This window comes from Heterocephalus glaber, unplaced genomic scaffold (assembly GCF_053883595.1).
Source record: "Heterocephalus glaber isolate CG9 unplaced genomic scaffold, H.glaber_assembly_v1.0 deba00001745, whole genome shotgun sequence".
NCBI lineage: Eukaryota > Metazoa > Chordata > Mammalia > Rodentia > Bathyergidae > Heterocephalus > Heterocephalus glaber.
Window position 1 is genome coordinate 3,009,806 of NW_028258451.1, and position 16,868 is coordinate 3,026,673.

Below are 16,868 nucleotides of genomic sequence, written 5' to 3' on the forward strand. Positions count from 1 at the left end.
AGCCCATGACATCATGGGACGTGGTCAGCATGTCTCTGGCTGGGTGAACAGAACGGGCTTAGAAACATGGCACTGTGTTTCTGCAGAGAAAAATGCCAGCGATGGAGAGGAGAGCGGAAAAACCCTTTTCTTCCTCCTTAAAGCAAGGAAATAAGAATTTTAAAAGGACCATTTCAGAAGAATTGCTCCAGATATCAATTGTAAGAAGTGCTTTTCTCTGTTTCAGAACTTAGATGTTTCCACTTTATACACATGTGCATGTTCAGTTTGGCCTCTTAGACGGGATGCTTTTAGGCTTGTTTGTAAAGCAGCAGGTGTCTTTTGCTTTGCTGCAATTGTCTTTCTTTGCAGAGTAGTTGTGTGTGCAGATTTGTGAGCAGATGAAATACGCAAGCTCAGCCCATTGATTTTGATTTCCATGTTACCTATGACAGAAACTGTATTTTGTATAAATTATTTATTTTGAATGAAAATAGTAAACTCACAGCTCTATTATAATTTTTGTAAAAAATAAACAAGGTTCCATTTGGAACAAATTTTTATTTCAAATACTGATCTTTTTTTTTTTTTCTTTTGCCTGCTCTGGTATAGCTACTTCATAATTGTAGTGTTATGTCATACCTTCAGGGGAACATTTCTCACGGATGGTTAGTGCCCATGTGTCTATTCAGTTGAATGAAAAGCTATAGATGATGTTTGGGGTTTGCAACCTAGAACGAGGAGACCTAATTATTTGAGTTTTACAGTGTCACTTGTGAGATGTCAAAGCCATAGCTATTCACACCATGCATCTATGAGAGGTGGTGTGAATTCTGGCAAGCCAGCTGCAACTTCCTATGAATACAACGAACATGGCTTTTGAATTTAAATACAGTCCAGATTTAAGTCATACTTGTTCAGAGATCTCCACACACTAGTGGGTGTCCTGGCTGTCCCTCTGATAGCCTCTTGCTAGAGGTGAGACTTCAAGTGAACTGCAGCTCTCCTGGTGTTCCTATAGGGGCACTTGGTACGAAAAGGAGTGTGTACTCCAACTTTTGTAGGTTCTTTAGCCAGTTGCCAAAGGATGTGAAAGATTCCAACACAGGATTTTATTTATTTATTTATTTATTTATTTATTTATTTATTTTTCTGTTAGGAGCTCTTCAGTGCACCAAGATAAAATATGACCCCAATGAGAGTATCCTGAATTCTGATCTCCCATGTTCTGAAAGTAACCCTTCACATTTCATTTATTTTCCTTGACCTGGGAATCTCTTTGAGGAAGGTTTCAGATTTTGCCAGTACAACATGGAAGATCAGGACAAGCATTAATGTGTGGTCATAAGATGTTAAAAATCTGAGAGTGAATTTTCAATTGAAAGGTGTTTGAACTTGGAATTGACTGGGAGGCCAAAGATTTTGAAAAAAGCAGAAGATTCAAGAGGAAGGTGTGTGATGAAGGTGTGTGTTTTGTGTGCAGGAATGGAAATTTGTAAATGCTGAATTCTAGGCTCTGACCATCATTGTCAGCAGGAGTCAAGCTGCAAATATTTATGTTTTAAAACTTAAATCTTGGGTTGGGGGATTTATTTAGCTCAATGGTTCCAGCCCCTGCCTCGCAAGTGCAAGGTCCTGAGTTCAAGCCCCGGTACCAAAAAACAAAACAAAACAACAAACTTATAGCTAGTTAAATCTTTCTAATGACTCGTTTTAATGTTCATGAGCACATTTTACCTAACTTACCTTTTACATTATATTGAAAAAGATTCATTTTAAGCACAGATTGGACACTGGGAATCTGTTTGGGGAGGAGATCTTTGGATACTCTTATAGTGCAAAGGAAAGAAATTTGCTTTCTGGTGAATTGAACAAATTCCTAATCTAGTCTTTAAGACTAGAATGCTAAAAACTGTGAAGGAAATTAAAGACCCTCATTAAATTGATCTGTAAAACATTGTTACTGGAAATTGATTGGGACTTGAGGCTTTTCTTCCAGAAAACAAGGACTTGATTCTCAGGCCTATATTAGGTCCTGAACCTTAATGCTATGTATTTGTATTTACTAAAAACTGTTTCAATGAAAAGTATATTAGTAATCAGAACTTCTGGTTCAGTTGGGAGTACTTCCACTTGCAAAATGTGTTTGCATAGAACTGTTTGAATTTATTTATTTTCTTTTTTTTGTTTGTTTGGGTTTTTTTTTTTTTGGTACCGGGGATCGAACTTGAGTCCTTGCGCTTGCACAGCAGGTGGTGAAACCACTGAGCTAAATCCCCTGCCCTGAATCTATTTATTTTCTATTTCCCCTTTCTCCAGTAGATTGAAGCTAGAATTTCCCTTTTGCTAAAAGAACAAAAATGCACATCCTGTTTGTAAACTGATATTTAGTAATGAGTGATAAACTTGAAATACTAGAGAATATACTATAAACCTAATCCTAGGTAGTTTTATGAAAATGTATCTCTTAATTATTTTTTGAACCTATATTCACATTGGTTTTTAAGATATTTTAAGTTATATTTTTTCCTCTTTTTTTCAGAGGTGCTTCTTATTTGGGGCTACCTTTTTTGTTGTTGTTGAGGCGTAATTCATAAGGAGCTGCATTTTTTGTTGTTTTTTGCTTTTAGTTTCTGGTTTCTGGTTTTTTTGGCACCATGGATTGAACTCAGGACCTTGCACTTTCCAGGCAGGTGTGGTGCCAGTGAGCTACATCCCTGGCCCTGCGCTGTTTTGATAAGGCTTCTACAGCTATGGCTGATGCTGTACTCTAGTCTTCCAAGAAGGATCATTTTATTTTTATAGTCACTTCTAAAGTCATGTGCTCACTAACTTTGGGGACTGTTTGCATATGAGTGCAGATACAAATTAAAACCCAAGCTGATCTCATCGCCTGTCACTCCATGAATACCAACAATGGAAGGAATACCTTGTCCATAGTATACTGTCACTCCTGGACTGAAAAGCTGGGGAAGAAACTTAATTTTCTTCTTTGCATAGATCAGAAAAACTTAAAAAGCTGACTGTGCTGAGGTCTCCTACTGACCTCAGCAGATGAAATGAGCTGATAGTGTTAATTCATTTTTTAACAGTTATCTGAATCTTGGTTTGAGTAGATTTACAACCTACATGAAATAAAAGAGAGAGCTTTTCCATTTCCATGTTGGTACATAGGCTTCCTCCTACCCCCTTCTGCACCCATTAGTTACTGAACTTTGTAAACTGGCATTGTAACATTACAACAATGTTTCATTGCATCAATTTTATAAACTTTACAGTCCAATATTTGTTACTTTTATGAGGCAAACCAAAGGTATATTTCTCAAGATTTTTGCTGCCTTTTTCAGCAGCATTTGATGGATCTTTTATACATTTGTAATAGATAAAAATAAACCAGATTGCAAATCCTTTTAAAAATCTTAAATGATGTACTAACTTTTTGGTTGAAATTATGTAGGATAAGTTAAATTACATTCTCTTAACCAATATGAGTGTATTTCTGTAAGCATAGTTATGTTGAAATAAGGTTGTGAAAAGCAAAAGAAATCAAATATTTCCTTTTTTTTTCCAATTTTTAAACCTTCACTTTTCTCATCCTAAGTTTCTTGACAATTTGCTCTTTCTACTTCTTTTGCTCATAAATTTCTGAGCCTTTGTTGAATTTTAATTTCTACCTTTGTGTTTGAGTGGTTGGTTTATAAGAAAGAGTTCAACCAATTGTTCACATTTGTACATTCAATTTTGTCAAACATGGTAAAAGCACACATTGATCAGCAATTTATAAATCAAAGAATTAGAATTTTGAGGATTAAGAATCAAACCTTGGCATTTTCTCTTGATGGGTTTACCTAGTGTGAGATGGCATAGATATTTGGCCATTCTGTTCTATTGCATTTTTCCACTAAAACACACTCACGTTTGTACAGAGACCCAGATTTGCTTGTCCTGTGCAGGACACACAGTTTGCACCTGTGGTGTTCAGAGTTGTGTCCCTTCTCTTCTGCAAAATGTGTGAGATTCCTGCCATCGTCACCATGGTCCAGGGCTTCCACAGCCCGAACACGACAGTCTCATATCACTTACTGCTATCACTGAAGGAAACTCAAACTCTGACATTTCCCATATCACACTCATTTTCCAGCACTTTTCTGTCCATTTTCTGCAGGTCATTCGGACCCTCAGTTCTTAACTATGACCCACATGTCCCTAGGCCTGTGCCACGTTGGCTCTGAGCACTGCAACTCTGATGGTACAACAGAGAAATGGCCCTCATCTGAGGACCTGGATGCACTTGTTGCTTTTAAAAATGTTGCTAAGTTGGCATCCCCCTAGTAATGATGAAGTTGAGCATCTCTTTTTATGTTTGGTGACCCTTTGTATTTTTGGAAGAAATATATTCAGGCCTTTTGTTCGTGTTTTAATGTGTTATTACCTTTGTTATTGGAAGAGTTCTTTAGACATTCTGAATATTATCCTCTCATTACCTACATGACTGAAAGTATTTTGTGCAATTTCTCTTATGTTTTGAGTTCTAGCGTGTGCGATTTTCAGAAACATTCTGAATTTTTAAATCTTCTTAGCAGTTGATTAAAATTATAGTCAAAGCTGGTTAACTAAAATTAATTAAATGTTAAAGTTGACCAGTCTTAGTATTAATTAAAAATTTAATTATAATTTTATTTAATGTACAGAATAGTTTGGAGTACATTAATTTATTTGCAGTAATGAAAATTCACATCTGGTAAAAATGGTATGTATATTATTTGTATCTTTATTTACTCAATCCTTTTTATGCTAAAACCTTTTTGTTCCTATTTCCCTGTTTTTATTTGTATCCATGAACATGTATAAATTAAGCTTTATTTGATGAGTTGAAATTATATTTCTGTATCTGTTATTCACATGTAAGAAGGATATTGAATTATCACTACTTGTCATTTTTGAAATTTTCAGACCAAATATAAAACCTGATTTAAAAGTAAGCCGGGAATGGTGGTGTATGCTGCTGGCATCATCCTGGAACTCTGGGAGGCCAACACAAGAGCATCTCAAGTTTGGTCCCAGCCCGAGCAACTTAGCAACTTGGTTAGACCCTGTCTCAAAATTGAAATAAATAAATAAGAAAGTTTGAGAATGTAGCTCACTGCAGAGGTCTTGGATTCAATCCTTAGTACTGCAAAAATAAATAATTAATAAATAAGATAATTCAATATTTCCTAATATATTTATTTTTTATAAATTTAAAATTTATTTCAAATTTTTATAATATTGACTACATGATAATATTTTTAGCAATTGCAATTTTGATGAGTATTACATTCTTGTGTCTGACTTAAATGAAGATAAGGGTCTTGTTCAAATATTTCAATTATTCTGTCCTATCGGAACATTTTTATAGAGGTATTACTAAACAAATACTGTACTGTTTATTTGTATCCTATATGGGATATTTGCATGTTTTTATCTAAAGAGGAATTAGGAAAGAATAAACTTCTTTTTAAAAAGAACACAAATTAGTCATAACAATGAACAGCACTTGACAGAAATTTTACAAATTGAGACTACTTCAATTTCTCAACCAATAAACATTGCTAAATGTGTGTAACAAGAGAGATCAGCACAAAATATATCTTAATATAAATGACAACTTTTAAAGATATTTATTGATGGTAAAGATTTATGCTGATAAAGAGATGAGTATTTGCTTTAAGCTACTTTAGTAAAACTAATGCACAGTTTAACATTCTGTCTTGAACCTGTTGTGATAGTAAAGTTTTTTTCTTTAGGTGAAAAGAAAATGATTCCAGAGAACTTAGCAATGGGTATTTTCTTGTTTTTCCAGACAACTGTGGGAATTCTAGGCAATTCGTTGCTTCTATTTCACTATTTCTTGTCCATATACACTGGAAAGAATTTGATGCCTATAGACCTGATTATAAAGCACTTGACCTTTGCCAATTCCTTGACTATTATCTCAGGAGGAATTCCTCAGACATTGAGAGAATTCAGGTTGAAATATTTACTGGATGCCACTAGATGTAAACTTGTTGTCTACTTGAGTCGCGTTTCCCGAGGAATCTCCCTGTACACCACCTGCCTCCTGAGCTCCTTCCAAGCACTCACAGTCAGCCCAGCAACACCAGGTGGATGAAGCTGAAACACGGAGCCCCGAGGTACATCAGTCCCTACTGTTCACTCAGCTGGCTCATGCATCTTCTGCTCAACATCATGATGATCATGAGAGTGACTGGTCGTCATAACAGCAGAAATTTCACTAAGAGATTTAATTTTGGGTTGTGCTCAGGGTCTGTTTCTGGCACCATCGTGACACCACTGTATGTTTTCTTGCTTTGCTTCAGTGATGCTCTGTGTTGGGGTCTCATGGCCTGGGCCAGTGGCTCCATGGTGAGCACCCTCTACAGGCACAGGAGGCAGGTTCAGTACATCCACAGTGCTCACCGCTCCCCTCGAGTCTCCCCTGAGGCCAGAGCCATCCAAACCATCCTGATCCTGGTGTGCACCTTTGTCACCTTCTACTCCACCTCTTCTATCCTAGTGCGCTACTCAGCTTTCTTTGAAAATCCAAAGCTATGTGTAATAAGCATCTTTGCCTTTGTAGAAACATGTTTCCCCACTTTTTGCCCCTTTGTCTTCATCAATAACAACAATTCTGCCTTTAGAGTCTATTTTTCCAGTTGTGGGAAAAGGTAATTTTCTCTAAATTTGGCACAAATTCTAGTGGTTTATGCACTCTTATATCTTTGTATGTTCCTTAATCCACTATTTAAATCTTAACCGTAGTATGGACATGTCCCTATTAGATAATTCAAGAACATATATATTAGATAGGCACAGTCATCCTAACCATCATAGAGCCTGCAGTGCGCTTCGTTGAAGTTAAGACATTCCTGTTCACCCTACAAACTCTGGGATCAGAGGGGTCACATACAAATAGCATTTCATGGCGCAGGTGGCCGATCACTTCATTCCTTTCACAGGTGGCCTTAGTCCTACTGGTTCCATTAATAAGGCAAATGGAAGCTGATGAAATTGCCAAATGCTAGCAATATAAGGACTTTGAAGATAGCTGGTGTCTCTGTGAATGACTCCTGAATTGTATAAAATGAATATTAGGCTTCATACCGCATTTTTCTTTTCAGAACTGCCTATAGAACATACGCAGTGTTAGCCACTACATAGACTTCACCAATGTCTGCACAAATTGTTACACAATTTAAATACTGTAATTACTCTTAGGTCAAGTTTTTGACTATGAGAAAATACACCCGTTGGATTTGATCTTGTCTGAAGCCTAGCAAAATTATCTCCTGGTCATAATAATTTTGTGTTTGGAAAGAACACTCTGCAGGGATTTCCCCAGTGCTGACTGACGGGACGAGGACTTCAAGGGGAATGTGAGGTGCATGTGAAGGGCAGCTGCTGAGAAATTGTATGCGCATTCAGAAAACTGAGGGAAAGGACTCAGCCGGAATAAAAATCAGTCGTTTTGAGACACTGCACTAAACGGCTGCAATTATTTCTGGAAATAATGGCTTTTCTATTTCATTAAATTTTTATTTCTATTGACACGTGCTTACAGTACATAACGATCACATTCCTTGTGGGGAATTGGCACATGTACATCACACATCTTCATTTTTTTCATCCTCTTTCCCTCCCCTCCCTCAGTAATGAGCTTTCTAACTCATAAACTAAATGTACAAAATTTATATAGTTTAAACCGTAAGAAAGTAAATATTTGTTTTGTTTTGTTTTTTTGGTACCGGGGATTGAACTCAGGTCCTTGCGCTTGCGCAGCAGGAGGCGAAAGCACTGAGCTAGATCCCCGGCCCAAGAAAGTAAATATTAATCTCGTACAAACTAGAGCACTGTAATAATGTCTTTATGTGGTTTTAAGGTAAGCAAGAAGATGTAATGCTACACTGTATTTAAAATCATTAATTTTTCAAAAAGTTTTCTTGGTGAGGATATTTTATGAATGCTCAAAATTAAAATTCATAAACATCTATACATATATATGTATACATATATCTATACATATATAGATATATATATATTTAGATACTGTGGAAATCAGGCCATGCCTTCAAGGATTTCCTGATATTATCATCTTCTTTTCAGTACTGGGGATCTAATTCAGGACCTTCTGCTTGCAAGGCAGACGCAGCGCCACTGAACTAAATCCCTGGCCCTATCATCTTTTAAGCTAGAGGACAAGTACATCATTTAAAAAAAAATAAGAACCAAGATCCATCACGTACAGGTACAAGCACCCAATGATAAATGTAAACATAGTGTATACCTAAAATGTACCAATAAAAGAATTAAAATAAATAAATAAAATTTTTAACGTTTTTATTAAAACCTTATATTAATCTTTTAATGTTAATCATTTTAAGTGAATGTTTATTAGGTTTTCCAACATACTTTTACATCCTTGGGATCTATTAAAAACTAGATTTCCTGCTGGATGACTGGGATCCCTGAGACCATACTGTGAAGTGAAACAAGTCAGACACAGAAAGTTGAAACTAATTTCATAAAACAAATACTACTGGAAATAGGTGAGCAGATAAACATCAAGGCAATTATAGGGGGCAATTTCAATACCCCACATTCAGTAGCACACAGATCAACCAGACAAAAAGTAACAAAGAAATATCAAAGATGAACCACAACAAAAGAACTTAACACTCTACAGAGTGTTTTATCCCCCAAACAACAGAATATACATTGTTCTCAGGAGCACATGGAATTTTCTAAAACACTGACCATATGTTAGGTCATAAAGCATGCTAAAATAAACACTAAATAATTGAGATAACCTCCTGCATGCTATCAGATCATAGTAGAATTACAGTAGAAATAAATGGCAAAAGAAACCATGGAAACAATGCAAATACTTTGAGATATAATGATACATTCATGAATAAACAATAGGCCACAGAAGAAGTTAAGGAAGAAATTTAAAAGTTTCTAGAATCAAATGAAAGTAGCAGCAGAACATACATAAACGTATGGGATGCCATGAATGCAGTTTAAGAAGAAAATTTATGGCAGTGAATGCCCAGTGATCCCAAATAAGTCACCTAATGCAAAGAAAGAAATGAAAGACTAATATTAACACAATTAGAAATAAAAAGGGCAAAATCATAATGGGTGACACCAAAATCCAGAGAGTTATGAGAAATATTTTAGGGCGAAGTGTCAGCTTGGTGTCTACACATGTGTTTATGTGTATCATGTGTTTATGTACATGTACATTTTTTATTTGGACGCGGGTGACTCCTTTCAAACAAGCATCTTCTCTGCTTCTGGAGGAACTAGCAGCCATTTCTCTTGGGACCCTGCATCTGAGTTCCGATGTTCAGGTATAAAATTCGAAGTTGGAAAGCAGTTTGAAGATCATACTCTGCACATCTAGCCACTGTTTTCATCCAAATCCACTGATAGTAAGGACCCCGAAGACTCCTCCAGAGAATCCTTCAAGCCCACATAAACACTCCAAATCCCAAAAGTCAGGGATCCTCACACTTTGAGCACAGAACCAGTTTCCTTTGAATGTACACCTATTTGATTCTGCCTAAGAAATCCACTTCTGAATCTTACTGATACATCATAAAGTACTCTTTTGTAACAATTAGTGAAAAAGGGTGTGTTGATGTCCCCATCTTCTCTTTAGGAGGCCTAAGCTCCTGTTCACTGGTGCTACAATACCTTTAGTGCCCTCCATCCTGTTCTTTAAGTATCAATTCAATGAGCCTATGTAGTATGGAGAATCTAGTCCAACTTACTTGCCCTGTGCAATACAACACTGCAGTGGTCCCTATAACAAAAGTTAGGTCCTGAGTAAATAAACAACTCATATCCCATTCAATAAGGGCCATGGATATTTTTGTTTCTTTAACCAGTTTCAGAAGACAAAGACCAGACTTATTTGACTCAGTGACCAAAAATTCCTGCAGTGTGACACTTCCTAAGAAACAACAGTCATATGCAGCCATGAAACAAACATTTTACATTAAACTCATCAGCAATGACTTGAAAACATTTTGGGAAATTACGAAAAGAAGAAACACATGATATATATGTGTGTGTGTGTGTGTGTGTGTGTGTGTATGTGTATAATCCCAGCTACAGAAGAAGCTGAGGCAGAAGAACACTTGAACCCAAGAGTTTATTCAAAATGCATAAAAACATGGGAAACATATCCAAGATTAATAATATAAGCAAGTATCTGAACATGGTGAGGAACATGAGATTAGTACATATTCCTACTGCACGAAGAGGCCCTAGTTTCTAACTGTGTTATTCCTGCCCCGAAATAGGAGCAGATACAACTTGTATGACTTATGGTTAAATGTTTACTGAAAGGCATCAGCAAATATTGACTTCAGTTACAATCCATTTTATCATAGAAGCACAAGTCACTCGTAAGTATTCTCTGAGTGTTATTAACTACACCTTTGACTACAAAATTGATGTTATAATATTAAAACACAATATGCACATGTCCAAATGAAAAACACCCAAATTGGATAGTAAAAATCTCAGAGAATACTCATCAATTGTTCCTGGTCTGAATTATACCCCCAGGCCTGAATTACACCTCCATGAAACCAGATTTATAGATTACTTTAAAATGTAACTGAATGCCTACAGTATAGTCTGTTTAAGCTGGTGCGATATAAGAATGCCACCTATAGAGATGTTAGGAATTTTAAATTTAAAAAAGAAACATCAGCAAACCCTGAACTTTGTGAAAGAAATATTTTACAACAGCCTCTTAGCACTGAACTCCAGTCAAGAACTTGGCTTGTAATTCTAATGGACGCCACTTAATGCCATGCAGGGACAGCTAAGACAGGAAGAGGACTGAGGTGGAGAGTGGTGTCGGCCTCCGCTTCCAACTCCGAAAAGTAGAAGCTAAAAAGATACTTTTATAAAATACGAATGTCTTCCCACCTTCGAAAAGTGAAAAAGAACAAGAAGAGACCAAAAATATTAGAAAGAGTTCTCTGAATATGAGTGAGAAGGGTACAGTAGGTACTAGAGAACACTGATCTATCCCTTCAAAGACCCTTGAGAAATTATCTGTCCTGTTAATCAAGCAGAAAAATAAATTTCAAATAAGCACTTACTCTAAGAGAATGGATTCCTTGCTAGGCTTTATGTCAATGCTATCAGTGGGATAGAAATAGGTTAAAAGGGAGAAAAGTCCTGTGATCACCATGTCCCCATCCCCATGCACAATGCTGATCATTTTGAGGGGGCAGTCTTCATTGGCCCAGACACACATTAAGAGGGGATGATGCAGGAGAAGGAAGATGATAGTCAATATGAACATTTCAGAAATTTTGGGAAAGCCTATGAGTGAAGGTGCCAGTATAGAGTGTCAGTATATATACATAGCATGTGTGTGTGTGTGTGTGTGTGTGTGTGTGTGTGTGTGTTATTGCTATGGACTAGGGTTGGTGATCCAAGGTCCTAGACTTTTTTCAGTCAAGCCTCTTCAATGCACCTGGGAGAATTTGTCACCACTTTTGTCCCTAGGGATCTGCAGCTGATGTCTGATTCCAGGTGAAAAACATTAGATGGGAAATTAGTTTGAAGATAGTCACTTTCACCTTCAGGCTCCAGGAACTTACCTAAGTTTATTGATATTAAGGCCCCATGAGCTACCTCCTCTTAACCAGAGCAAATTCCAAGCCTATGTCAACAAGTCACTGGCATCTGGGATGATGCAGATTAATTGCATTAGAGGACTCGATATTAGGTGTTTGGTAAAATGTTCTGAATAGGGCCATGCTCTGTATAGAGTATTTGGGATCCAATCCCCAAAGATCAAAATAGAAAGTTCTAGCCTCACATTTCCATGTTCAGACCAGCCACAAAACATTCCATTCAATGAAATGGAGACTAAAAGCACAATAGAAATAATCAATGAATCAAAGAACTTGTCTTTGAAAAAATAAACAAAGTAGATGAACAAAATCTTACCAAAAAGGAAAGAAAAAACACAAATCAATGCAAGTAGAAATGAAAAGTGTGAAATCACAAGGAGCACTGCCAGAATCCAGAAAATTATTACCAACTACTTCACAAACCTATATGGCACAAAATTGGAGAACCCAAAAGAAATGGAGAGATTCCTAGATAATTGTGAATTACTAAGACTTAAAAATACTAAATAATCCAATACAGGTAATGAAATTGAAGCAGTAATAAAAAAATAAACTTACCAATTAAGAAAAGCCACGATGGATTCACAGCTGAATCCAAGAACTTCAGGGAAGATCTAATACCAATATTCCTCAAACTCTTTAGTGACATTGAAAGAGAAAGCTAGAATTACCCTGATTCCAAAACTGGATAAGGATCCAATGAGAAAAAGAGAATGCCATGCTAATCTCACTAATGAACATAGGTGCAAAAATCCTCAACAATATAACGGCACACAGAATGCAACAAATCATCAAAAATATTATATACCATGACTAAGTAGGCTTCATCCCAAGGTTGCAAGTATGATTCAATACACACAAATCAATAAATGCCAACATCATAATAAATGTGGGAAACCTGAAAGCTTTTCCTCCAAAATCACCACTCTTGTTTAAAATAGACCTCAAAACATTAGCCAGAGCAATCAGCCAATAGAAAGAAGTAAAACAGATACCTGTAGAAAAAGATGAAGTCAAAGTATCATTATTTGCAGATAACGTGATCCCATACCTACAAGACCTAAAAATACTCTACCAAAAGACCCCTAGAATTAATAACCAAATTCAACAATGTAGCAGGATCAAAATCAACACACAAAACCGAAGAGCATTCCTATACACTAATAATGAACTCAATGAGAAAGAGATTAGGAAAATACTACTATTCACAAGAACATCAAGAAATTTAAATACCTAGGAATTAACCTAACCTCAATGAATTAAACATTATATGTCATAAACATGAGCGAAGAATACTAATAACAAGAAGAACGATGTACATACTCATGTGTAGATGTTTATTCATTTTCTTTCCCTTGCTAAATCATATAATTACTGGCATGGGTAACTAAGAGAAGTTCATGGGATGGATTGCTGCTGCACTCGTTGTCAGTACATTTAGATGAAGCCTATGATAGAAATAAATTTTACACAGAATTCAAAACTAAAGTAGTTAAGGGGCCCCCAGACAGGGCTCAAGAAAAACATATGCATCTCTACATAATATATTCAAAACCTCTGTAAGAAAATCTTTAGTAAATAGCAAAAAGTATGCAATATCTATAAAGATGAAAATATCGAGACATTCTAAAATGTAGAGTATTTTCTGAACATAGCTTATTTCAGGGGTGGGATATCCTGAGGATGTCAACTGTTTCCCAAATTTTATCTCTAAAACTATTAGATTGCATTTCCAATGAATCAAGCATAAATTGGATTAAAATATTCCAATCCTTTTTTTCTATATTAAAGTAGTGCAAAGCTATACTATTCTTTAAAATGCAGTAAAGGATTGAAGTTTTAGATATATATAGCCACAGGCATTTTAATTTTGCTTAACTTGACAAATTTTAATTCATTTCATTGAGGCATGGTGGTCAAGTAAAATTGAATATATTGAAAGTGTAAATTTAAATGTGTGAATATATGTCTATGTTAGGAAATAGTTCTCACAATCTCTCTAGTTAGTGTATCTGCCAACTAATACGGTTACTTTTGAGTATGTGGTTAAAACATTAAACTACTCTCTTAGCAATTTCAACCCTATGTGGGATATTATATCATTGGACATAGTCACTGGGAGATCTCCAGAACTGGTTTTTATTTACAAAAGAAATATTGTATCTTTTTCATTAATATCTCAACTTTACAAATCCCTTCATATGTCAACCCTCAGCTTTTGTTTACTTGAATATTAACAGGTGCTAAGTACAAGTATTATCATGCTGTAAATTTTTTGGTTGGAGCAGTACCCACTACATTCTTACTAGAAATGTTGATAGTATGAAAAGGAAAACTCCCCAAGCACCATATATTATGTGATATGATCAAACTTATTTGTTTATTTATATGCACGTTATGCATATATACAAAAGAAAAAGAAAAAGAATACACACATGTTTATTGCCTCTGGCCCTCACTATTGCATAAGAAATATAATTTTAAAGTACTTTTTTCATTCTTCCACTGCAATTCAGTGACAAGGAAAAGGTCTGTCTTTCAAGTAAAATAAAAGTTATAAAGTGAAATATAAGCTTTGGTAGAATAAATAATATTATTTATTGGTATTACTTTTATGGGTTTTCCTCATTCAGTATGTAGCTGGCTATAGTTTTCCCACATATATCCCTTATTAAGTTGAAGTATGATCTTTCCATACTTTAAGACTTTTATCTAGAAGTTATTTGGAATTTTATCAAATTATCTTTTTGTATCTTTTGAGATGATCATGTGGGTTTTTTTCCTTCATTCTATTTATATGATTTACTACATTTATTAATTACTGTATAATGAATGATCCTTTCATCCCTGACATAAAACCAACTTGATCATTGTGTATGATCTTATCAATCTGTTGTTGAATTTGATTTGCAACTATTTTCTTGAGAATTTTTGCAGGTATATTCATTGGGAATATTGGTATATAGTTTTCTCTTTTGTCGTGGTTTTTGTTTCCTTGTCAGGTTTTGCCTACTATTTGGTTATTATCTCAAAAGGAATTCAATGATGTCAATGTTTGTTTTCAAATATTTCCTGAATTACATTGGATGTAAACTTGTTGTCTACCTTTATTGAGTACCCTGTGGAATTTCCCTGTATATCACATGCCTCCTGCATTGGCTCCAGGTAACCAAAAGCACCCTAGCAATACCAGGTGATTCAGGCCTAAACACAGACTGTATAGTACGTTCGACACTTCTGTTCATCAGCCAGTTCATGCATCTGCCTTTAACATCATGATTACCATCAGAGTGAGTGGCCTTAGAAACAACAGAAATGCCACTAGGACATTGAGTTTTGGATACTTCACTGATTTGCTTCTGGCACTATTCCAACTGTACCATATGTGTTGCCTACTTTGCTTAACTGGTGTTCTATGTTTGGGTCTCACAGCGTGGCTTGTAACTCCATGGTGAGTATCCTCTACATACACTAGCGACATGTTCAGTACATCCACAGTACCCACCACTTTACTAGTCTCTCCTGAGACCAGAGCCACCCAAGCTGTCCTGATTCTGGTGTGCACATTTGTCACCTTCCACTCACCCTCTCCCAACCTGGTCCTCTATTATGTACCACTGTATAACCCCAAACTATGGCTAATGCACATCTTCATTTGTATATACCTTTCCCCACCTTTCCCCCCTTTGTATTTATCAGTAATAACAACTCTGCCTCTAGGCCCTATTTTTCCACTGGAGTATAAGATAATTTTTTTAAATCTGACACAGGTCTAGGGGGATTTGTGCCCTCTCTGCCATGTGTGCTGTCACAGTGACTCCTTCCATCACCTTGCATTGTCTCTCCTCTCCTCACCCTGTTTTTCCTGACTGAGTACAAGCTGCTGCCCTGTGCTCAATCCTATTGTCATGGCCTCATGTTTTCCAACAGTTGGCTTCTTTGTGCTCTCCAGCAATAACATCTGTGTCTCTCAGTTCTATGTTCCTTTCTGAGAAAGGAAAATGATAGTTTTTTCATTCTTCCTTAGTCTAAATGGCTCCTATTCTGAACAAGAAAACTGATTTGCTTTTCCTAATGTTTAGATGAGTAAGAAGTTCCAGGTGTTCTGCTGGAAGTTTGTGACACCTTGTGTTTATGAGAAGCGTTGATCCTACTCCATAGCCAGAAATGGCAGTGCATTAATAAGTGCATATGCTTAACTAATTTAAATTTGTTATGATTTAATTTAAATTTACATTTGTGATGAGAAAAGATAGTTACGTTTCAGAATGTAGAAGGAAAAAGTCCATATCTGGCTCGCTATCATGATGATACTGCAAGGGCCTTGAGGTTCCCTGGACTTTTCCAGTGCCTGGCTCAGCACAAGATTCTGAGAGACCCAGGTTTCTCTATTTCCACCAACAAGGAAGTTGATCCTCTGTCTCCTAATGGTTGCATGATCTCCATGCCCCCTGGTTACCACAGCCTCCCCTCTGCACCCTCCTCCAGGAGGGTTTGCAGCAGAGTGATTCCGTTGAATTGCCTCTTTGTACTCAGATGCCCCAGGACATCTTGACTGAAGGTTTCTGAAGAGCTCCAGAAAGCACATTTCAACCAAGTTCTGTCAGTGTGGCACTGATGTGACTTCTCTCTCACTTAGAGCCATGGCTATATCCTCTTCAACATGACTTAGAAATTATTTTGGGAATTCAAGACATTTCCTTGAGTGTTTAATCTCAGACTTGAGGTTAGTGTTGAATGTTATATTATATTTTATCATAGTATAATATGTCAGACAACACTAAACTTTATGTTGATTTGTATTATATTTTTAATTTATGCTATTAGTTTCTGTATTGCACTTGAATTACATGCTAATTTATATTGTGCACAAAAATAAATTACAGATGATATCTGTGATTCCTGTATTCTTTTCATCATATGTCAATATATGATATTTGTGTCACCTGGGGAGCTAATACAGAACAGAGAGACTCATGGTACAAATATGGAAGGCGAATATTGTAGGTCAGAGTACTACATAATTTTTGGTGTGGGTAAACATCCTGTGCTAAGAAAGGATGCAATGACTTAGATTTACTAAAGTGGAGAGGTTTCATCAATAAATGGAATATGTGTATCACTTAGTGTCTCTGCAGTGAGCAAAACAGATGAAGGCCCACAGGCTGGAGTCCCAGGGCCTCT

General features: G+C 36.2%; 1 pseudogene; it reads left to right on the top strand.

Moving 5' to 3' along the window:
- The first annotated feature begins 5,776 nt into the window (after positions 1-5,776).
- Positions 5,777-6,690, top strand: LOC101713929 (vomeronasal type-1 receptor 4-like; annotated as a pseudogene).
- The last annotated feature ends 10,178 nt before the right edge of the window (positions 6,691-16,868 follow it).